This window comes from Amborella trichopoda, chromosome 8 (genome assembly GCF_054954075.1).
Source record: "Amborella trichopoda isolate Santa Cruz 75 chromosome 8, AtrichopodaSantaCruz75HAP2 v2.0, whole genome shotgun sequence".
Lineage (NCBI taxonomy): Eukaryota > Viridiplantae > Streptophyta > Magnoliopsida > Amborellales > Amborellaceae > Amborella > Amborella trichopoda.
Window position 1 is genome coordinate 26592289 of NC_142343.1, and position 10169 is coordinate 26602457.

Consider the following 10169-nt stretch of genomic DNA (forward strand, 5'->3'; position numbering starts at 1 on the left):
ACATTTGCTTATTTGCTTCACTGATTTCATAGGGCATATGTTTAAGGATGCCCCATTATCAACAAGCACTCTTCGTATTTCATATCCTTACATGAAGACAATGATGTGCAGAGGTTGGACATGAAATCGGTTGAAGCTGACTGGGATGTCATCGTTCGTGAACACAATTGACGTTGGTGCTATCAATTGGTTGATCATTCCGCACAACTCATCTGGCTGTGTGTTGCTCAGAATATGTGCCTTAGAGAGAACCCTTTCGATTTGGGCTCTGTGTGCTGGTGAGTTGGCGAGAAGCTCCAAGATGGAGATTGAGCCTGGATCTTCCCGAGATGAGCCGGAAGATCGCAGGTGGTTGCAAATCCTTGAGTTTCTTTATTCGACTCGTGATCTGCAGCCCCTGCTAGTTGTTTGGCTTTTCAGGTGTTTCACATTCTTTCATCGAGAGTGTCGGCCATCAATTGAATGGGTTTGAACACTCGGCCTCTTGGGGTTAAGGAATCAACCTTGCTAGCTTGAAGTTCGATAGGGTGAGCCCTAGCAAGAGTAATACGAGACTTTGGGGTATTGGCCCCTTGTTTGGAAGATGACGTCTTTTCATTGGTTCTGACCATATCAATTTCTAGCGTATCATCTTCACCATATTGGTCCCATTTGGGAAGGTTATCGAGGTTTGGGGATGAAGGGTTTCCTCTTAGAATGCTCAAGAGATATTCTTCGGGATCTTGAAAGTGATGGTCACAAGCCAATATGAATTGACTAGGATCCTCTTCTTCTTTGCCTCCACTCTCAACCATGTGAATGACAACGTTCTCTTCTGAGTCGTCTTTAGCTCCTTGCTTTTCGATCGTTGTGACTATATTTTTAGGGAGAGGGTTTGTGAAGATACCCGTCTTTTGATTAGGCTCTTTGACAGGTTGATTTTTAAGTGCGACGGTGATGTCGTCCCGATTGATTAACCCTTGAATCACTCGTTTCAAATATATGCAGTTTTGAGTATCATGAGCATGGTTTTGATTCCATTTGCACCATTTGCTCTTATCTGTGACTTGAAACGGTGGTTCAGATTGTGGCGGGAGGTAAACCATGTTTCTAGCCAAGAGTAACTCCAGCACTTTTTCTAGTGGGTCTTTGAGAGGAGTGAAATTATCCTCTTGCCCTTTTGGTTATTATTTCAAGCATTGGCTCTAAGCTGACCCCTTTAGTTTTGGTTTTGATTATTGTGCTGAGTGGCTGAACCTTGAGCCGGTCCGTTAACCATAATCTCATTAACTTGACCGGAAGTCTTCCCCTTGTTATTGTTTTTGCTCTTATTTTGACGAGTCGTTATTGGTTTATTGTCGGGCATGGTGTTGAGGGGTGTCCCTCTTGCCCTTTCATGTCGCGCTACCCGCTCGATCATGGAATCGAAGGAGTAGGGGATAAGACCTTGGCTGAAAAAGCTCCTATATTCAGGAGCGGCATTCTCTAAGGCCCTAAAGATTTTGGTTGGGTTTATCAGTGGGCATTCTATGACCCGAATTGTAGCCTCACGGAATCGACAGATGAAATCCTCAAAGGATTCTCTTGGATTTTGTTTCGTTGCACTGAGCTCGCCCAGGGAGAGAGGTCTTAGTATCAACCCGTAGTAGTGAGCGATGAATAGGTTGAACATTTCATCTGGAGTGATGTGTGGTTGAGCGAACATTGTTCTCCGATGCCAGTTCAAGGACTCGCCGGTCAATGTTTGCGAAAATATGGCCTTTAGTTGGTTAGGCATGTCTTGTAAAGCTCTCACGAAGAGGAGATACGCATTGACGTAAGCATCTGGATCACTCTTCCCATTAAACTTGTTTCTAAATTCTGGGACAACAAATCCCAGGGGATGGTCCTCCATGCCTTCGAGGGTCTCTTGAACATAGGCCTTTGGGGTTAGAATTTCATGCATGCTCATTCTTATGAGCATATCCTGCATCGCTTTTAAGGTGCTTTCTTGTTGAGTATTTGACGTGACCGTAGGCCCACTGGTCGGTGGGTTCCCAAGCGTAGATTGATAAGTTGAAACTTGGGGTACATGTTGGCCGGCATGGGCCTAAGATTGATGAGTCACAGTCACCGGGGCAGTTTGATATATTTGTGCCTGGGGGGCATATTGACCCATAGGTATCACCACTGGTTGCGGAAATTGCATGATTTATTGGACCATATGAACTAGAGGGACCGATTGAAGAATCAGCCGACTCGGTTGTACTAGGGCTTGACCTATACCACCCTTTTTCTTTTGTCACCTTTTTGGCCTGGATCATGCTCTAAGTAAATTTGCGAGTAGCGCTGGTGTCGTGGTCATATTAGAGGGAGTTTTGGCCAGTGGGGGGACCAACCTAGCTCCTATCATAGAGCGTGCTCTGGTCCGACATCCTCGCCCTCCTCCCTTGGAGCGTATGCAAAGTCTAGCCATATCTGGCTATTCCTTGCGAGTGGGAGAGGGAGGGTTCCATCAGGTGGAGAATATATCACTACCTGGAGTAGATGATCAGGAGGCCTCTTCATCTCACCGTCCTTCCTGGAGCCGACACTCTCATGGCCTCACATTTTGATGAGTGTCCTTCATGTGCCTTTTGCAGTTGACTGTTTTATAGTGCATCTTTTGAGATCACCATTCCTTTTGGATTTTGTGATGATAGATTCATTGATTGCCTGCTTGTTTGTATTATTTTGCATGTAGATGGATTGATTGACATCAACCATGTGAACACACTCACAAATGTGAATCTTTTTTTCCTTTTGACTTGTATAAGCCATCTTCTTTGAATTGTTGAATACACATGAAATGGAAAACGAGTTGCCCTTTAATTGCTTCAGAAACACGGGCGAGAGAGAGACCTCCTTTTGCACTACTTAGGATTGTCATAGGCAGGGACCGTTTCCATCAAATGGTGGTTAGCAGTTTAGAGTCATGCAACCATGGACTGTAGATCCTATTTTAAAAGGTTCTTGAAAATAATTTGAAGTAAGTGAAAACCGATTTTCATTAAATCATTCTAAAACATTAGTGGACCTTATAGTTTAGACACCTATGGCCCCTTGGTATTAATGAAATTAAGTAAGTTCTTAGGGGTTTAATTAAATCCACAAACTAGTTTAAGACCCTAGTTTTGAAAATGAATTTTTGCCCCAAGAGTGAATTCTTATGAATCAAATGACCCATTTTCTAAAAGTGATCAATTTTTTAAAAGGGAATTTAATTTCTAGAGAACCTGATTAGAATCAGACTGATTCCATCTTAGACCAAAAGGACTTGGAAACTTCACGTATTTTTCACCTCGAGAATGATATGCCCTGTGTCTTGCACATCTATGGGTCTTCTTTGGTTTCTCTTCAACATATCATCTTAAAGACCAATGAATGTCTTTCTGGGATGCTTTGGACTTCCTAGAATATTTTGAGAATGCTGGGAGGTTTGTGACTATTGAATTGACTGTGGACCTGAGCCTTGAACACCCCTTCTGGGTAATAGCGTCGTTTTCGTATTTGCACTATTTTTGGATTTTTGTTTCGACTTTTTGGCCCATAATATTTCTACTATGTCTGTCGTTTCCATTTTTACCCATGACGCCCTCTCGAATTTTCACCATGTTCAATTATTTTGGCATTTTTACCAATGGGCTTGTTTTGGGTTTTCCCCATGTCCGCCATCATTCTCTTTTCTCTTTATTTATTTATTTATTTTTTTTTGTTTATACCTCCTCTTTTTGTGATTTTGTTTTTCTATTTCCCTTTTTCTTTGTGCCCCACTACGGGTAATATTTCTTAAGGTATAAGATGTTGATAGGGTCAGGTATTTTCAACCCATATTGGTTTCTTAACTTATAAGAGTTACCCGGATGTACATTAGTTACTACGAATAGTCCTTCTCAATTAGGTTTGAATTTTCCCAATAGGTGTGGGTTGACGGATGAATGAAATATCTTCTTCAGGACCATATCGCCAACTTAAAATTGTTTGGGAATGACCTTCCTTAGGTATGCTTGCTCGATGCGCTTGTGGTAGCTACGCATAGTATTACAAGCTTGGAAGAGGGGGGTCTATAGTTGCCCCACTTTGACACTCCTTGTCCTTTGAGGGACAAGAGAGTAGCAAATAAATAGATACAAGAGACTGAATATAAACTTCAAACTAGAGAGACTTAGAACTTATTGGCTAGGGGATGGTGGTTCCATCAGGTTTGTTGGCACATTGACTGCCACTCTATCTCAGTTGCCTACTTAGGGATTTTGTAAATTGGGTTTAGGTGGTTGAGCGTTATCTGGAGTGTTTGAATGCAATGTATATTTGAGATTGCTGCTTGTGTTCCACCATGTCACTAATTCTAAGTTCTTAAAACTTGATTGAATGAATATGAATTTGACTGCTTCAAAATTCCTTAGCTCTTTTGCACTTAAGACAATCTAATGGCCATGAGATTTAAAGGTTTGGGAATTGGTTTCGCAAAGGATTTCTAAGAAAGGCCTCTAAATTTCTACTATGTTTAAGGTCTAAGGATTTGAAAGACACCCAAAACCAGAGTTGCTCCTACATTTAGAGTTTGAAAATTTTAAAATTAAGAAATTGAAATTAAGAATTAAAAATTAAAAAAATTAAGAAATTAAAATTCAGGAAAATAAAATTGAGAAACTAGAAATGAAGAATTTAAAATTAAGAAATTATAAGAACATTTTGAAAAGAGGGAGATTTTTTTAAATGACATAATCAACAGTTTAAACTCATGCAATTATGGAGCCCTCAAAACAGTTTAACATCTGCAATGATGGACGTACTGTGGGGTTTATATATTATGTTTTCAAAGACATTTTGCGACCTAAACTATGACTCCTATAAGCTAAATTTTGGAAAAAAAAAAAATTTAATGCCCCATTTTTTTATCTTTCGTTTTAAAGCTGTAAGTTGATTAATTGATTTTTTTTTATTGAGTTAAGGTTACCTTGGCTGGAACCTTTAGGACTAAGAATCGTCAAGTATTCTCTTGTCCTTAAATTCTTAGTCCTCATGCCGCAATTCAAAGAAAGTTTTTCAAGGTCTTTAATCAAACCATGTCTTGGGAAACACAAGATACTGCCCTTGGTGTTCATGATTACTTCAAATTTCCAATTTCGTTTGTCCACAATCAATCTTTTGAAGTTCAGATAATCGGGATCTTTTGTGTCTAGTCGGTGTGATATCTTTCCACAATCTCTCATACTACTACCTCTGATTGATTTTGGATGTGAGCGTCAATGTTGACTTGGGTACTTTGGATGTCCTGCTTGAATTATTGATTTGGAGAACAGGGACGTCTTTCGAATTTGAGGGACTTTGAACCGGTGCCATCTTTGAAGACTTTGTCTTAGCTGACCTTGGGCTTGCTTAGATGTCTTCTTGACCTTGAGAAACTTTTGAAGCAGTGTTGACTTTAAAAAATCTTATGGCCATCACCCTTTTTTTTATTTTCTTTTTTTTTTTTCATTTTCCCATTGAAGGGGGTTACGATGTTCAGTCTAGTGGAATTTTTTTTTTACCACTTCTTACATTGACTTGACATTTGAAATTCGATACTTATTGATACCTTTTTCTTCTTCACCCCTTGAATATTTCTGCTTATGAATTGGGCCTTCTTTGTGATATTGTCTCTTCCTTGGAAATAAGCGACACTTGTGGCACATTGGGTAAATATTTCCTCACATTTCCTTTAGAACTATGACCATCTTCCCATTCTTCACGCATTAAGGAGGCCCTAGTTTTGGCACTCAGATCACCCTCACACTTTGGTTTGTATCTCCTCGAAGATGGTTGAAGAATTCCTATCAAATTTGCTTCAAAATGCTTCATTCGAACTTAGGAATCTTTGAACTTGAGATCCCTCTGAGTTTCCTAGTCCTTTGGCCCCTTGCTTGAGTTGCAAAGCTCACTAAGATATTCCATTTAAAATTGTTAGATCTTGCTACAAAGCATGTGTTAGACATGTTTGATTATCTTTGAGGTCCTAGTATATTTTAAATTTCAAAAATTTAAATTACCTCAATGTAGGGCTGTGAAAAGAGACTCGGTGCGTGAGGGATACTTTGGGAAAGAGACTCGGTGCGTGAGGGATACTTTGGGATGGATCCTCGAACTAGCACATAGACGACTCCATGGAATCATGGTTCCTGCCAGTACTTAGACCAATAACTCCAAGGTCAAAGGGACCAGAAGGAGGTCTTTAGACCTTGTGTGCTTGTTGTGCATTTTTTAAAAGACTATTTTAGAAAATGTCTAGATTTGTGCTTAATGGCTTTAATGTCGTGGGAGCATTGAACTTAACTGGGCATAGAGGCCTCACTTTCCTACTAAAAGAGGTGTACTAAAAGAGGTGTGTGATCATTCTACTCCCTTTTTAATAGTTATTTCACTAAAAACCTCTGGTTGTAATTCTTTTTTACAAATTAATTATGCTTTGGTCTCATCCTTGGTGCTCGAATCTAGCTGGGATTCTTGGATGAGGAGAGTATAATATTGAAGTACGGTGCACCTCAAAAATCCATTAGAAAGAATTAATCTGGCATTGGAAAACCTTCCAACTTGATCATCTTAATCTCGAGATATATGTATATGAAGAAAAAAGAATTCAAGTTCTAAAAATAGTGAATCTTGTAACAAATTATCTAGATCGTCTATTTTCAAGATTTTCAAGTGTTTATAGATCTACTCGATTTGTACTATTTTTAAATTTTTAAATTTCATAATTAGGGATGAAAATATATTTGCAAACTATTGTAAAAGTTTTGGAACTACATCTTGGGGCAAAATTCTTAAGTGCGCCTTACTTCCATAGAACAAGGCAGGTACCTTATACAAACGTCACCCTTATAAAAAAAAAAGATTATATTCAATAAGATCATTTACTCCTGGTGTGGAACCATAAACAATCCAATTAACGGACACCTCTAAACTTATAACAAATGTAATCTTGATATAAAAAATTCTTAGGATGACTTGAGAATCTATTTTAAGCTCTAATGATAAAATTTTAAATTCTAAAAATGATTGAAATCAAGTAGATCTATAAACACATGAAAATCTTAAAAATGAACGGTCCATATAATGTGTTGCAACATACACTATTTCGTAAACGCAAAATCTTTTTTTCTTTTCATATTCATACATCTCGATGTCGAGATGATCAATTAGTTTTTCAACATCCAAACAACTTTTTATGATGGATTTTTGAGGCGCACCTTTAATTCTTCATTTTAAAGTTGCAACCTTATATAAACTTTTTTCTTCACTCTTTGTACAAACAAGAAGATCACACCCATTCTTAAAATCCGACATCTTGAGGTGTCACAAGTATAAAACTTTTTTTTTTTTTTTTTTTCTGAGAGTTGTAATTAGTTAATGACATATTTGTTATCACTCAACTTCACCTCCGACAACCTAATTATTCATGGGTGGGCAAGGTATTGTAATTGGGATTGTATACTATAAGACTATCTATTTTTGGTACAAGAAAGTCACAATCATTCTTTGGGTTTAGAAATGAAATCTGACTCATTGAAGACAATATATTTTTGGGACAAGGAGGTCACAATGATTCTTAGGGTTTGGAAATGATATCTGACTCATTGAAATGTGTCAATATTCAAGAAAAATCATTTTGGATATTCAATGATAAATCTCCAACCACTCAATTTCACATCTAATGGTTGTGATATCCTTATACTAAAAATAAATAGCCTTATTGTATGAATTTTCATTCTAATTTCCTAGAAACAAAAGAGACAAAAATTGAAATACTCCAGGCTTGTATCTATTGAAAGCCTCGATGCATTTGGCATTTCGAAATAGTGTTTATTTAGTTTTACTTTAAATATATTTTTATGGAAAGTTGTCTCATGCGGGCTGGACCACATAACTACATATGCTGTCAGCAAAGTGTAAAGTATCCATCTTAAAGATAGATGCAAGTAGGCAGTGGTTTAAAAAACGGATTGGTGTCTCTGATTGGGCACTCCAAAAACCCATCCGGATCGGTAAATTAGGAATCCGGATCGGGAATCGGCCGAATCGATCTGATTGAGCTTTAAAAAAAATTCAAAAAAATTCTTAAAATTCATTAGAAATGTTGTCTTTTAGGAATCCAATAAGAAATGAGGGTATTATATTATTAACTTTCATTTTTTTTTCATCAATTTGTGAATATTGAGATGTCCTTTCCCTGTATAAACTTATGTTAACCATTAAATTTACATCACATAAAAAAAAAATCATAGAATTATCATAGATAAAGTATATAATTATACATGGACTACAATAAAGAGTAGACTAAATCGATGAAAAAATGATCACTAAAATTTTGACTTGGCGAAAAACCCTAATCCGCTAAAAAAACTCAAATTATTACAACCTAACTAACTATAATCCAAAATTATTACAACCTAACTAACTATAATATTATATGCTGAAATTAATATTTTTATTTTACATTTCATAATTATTTTATTATACAAATAACAATAAATCTAAAATATTTTATAATATTATCTAATTTAAAATGTATTATTGACAACTGTAAGAAAATTAGTACATTACATGATTTATAATGTAAAAACTAATAAATAAAATAAAATATTTGGTTATTAATGTAGAAATTATTAAAATGCATACCAATTTTCGAAATAGCACTTTAATTTTTCAAAAATTTAACTTTTTAGGTTTCTAGAATAAATTTAGTAAAAAAAATTGTTAGTAAAAAGAGAAAGATTTCAAATAGAATAAATTTTTTATTTTTCATTTTTTTAAGCCTTTTATATTATTTACAACAAAAATAATTTATAGCGTTTGGACATTAAAGAAGAAATTACAACAAAAGAAATACATATAGTGCCCAAGGCAGAAGGATTCAACCTTAGTACATCAAAGAAAAATTTGAACATGATAACCATCAACACCACCTCACCACATGTGATATCATGTTTATTATTAATAATACATATTCAAATTCGGTCTTCATTTAATGATGTTTATGGGAATTATCCCACATCAAAGGATCGGAATTGAACTTTCCTCTGTAAATAACAATGTAATAACATATAAAGCATGCGTGTGAAGCTGTTGAGGCAGCCCAACGTGTGAGGTACCACGTGTGATTGTGACACCGCGACCACACTGCAACCACTATTTTTCTGCATGCGTGTGAGTGTCTAAGCGGGCGGTTCTGGTTCGACTTTTCAAACACTGCAAGTAGGCGTTTCGTCCAAAAGCATGCACATGAGTGTCTAACCTGGCGGTTCCGATTCGACTCAAACACTGCAAGTAGGTGTTTCGTCCAAAAGCACGCACGTGAGTGTCTAACCGGGCGGTTCCGGTCCGACTCAAACACTGCAGGTAGGTGTTTCATCCAAAAGCATGTGCGTGAGTGTCTAACCAGGCGGTTCCGGTCCGACTCAAACACTGCAAGTAGGTGTTTCATCCAAAAGCATGCATGAGTGTCTAACCGGGTGGTTCCGATTTGAGTCGGTTCGACTCAAACACTGCAAGTAGAAGCATGCACGTGAGTTTCTAACCGGGCGGTTCCTGTTCTACTCGCCTACTTTTCAAATACTGCAAGTAGGTGCTTCATCCAAAAGCATGCCTGTGAGTGTGAGGTACCACGTGTGATCGTGACAGGTGTTTCATCCGAAAGTATGCGCGTGAGTGTGAGGTACCACATGTGATCGTGAACACCGCTGGTGTGAGATTGTACCACATGTACAATAGATTGGGTAATGTCAGAACGGCCAATTTATGATGTTATCGGGCGGTTCACTTTTCAGAACCGTCTTTCGTGTATTTTGCTGAAACCGGCATGGGGGTGCCAATTCTCGAGTCTAACCAGGCGGTTTCGGTTCGACTCGCTAACTTTTCAAACACTGCAAGTAAGCACGGGGGTGCCAATTCCCGAGTCTAACCGGGTGGTTTCGGTTCGACTCGCTGACTTTTCAAACATTGCAAGTAGGTGTTTCATCCAGAAACAATCGTGTATTTTGCTGGAACCGGCACAAGGGTGCCGATTCCTGAGTCTAACCGGCGTGCCGATTCCCAAGTCCAACCGGGTGGTTCTGGTTTGACTTGCTGACTTTTCAAACACTGCAAGTAGGTATTTCATCCAAAAAAAATGAAAACTAATGGCGCAAATGTTT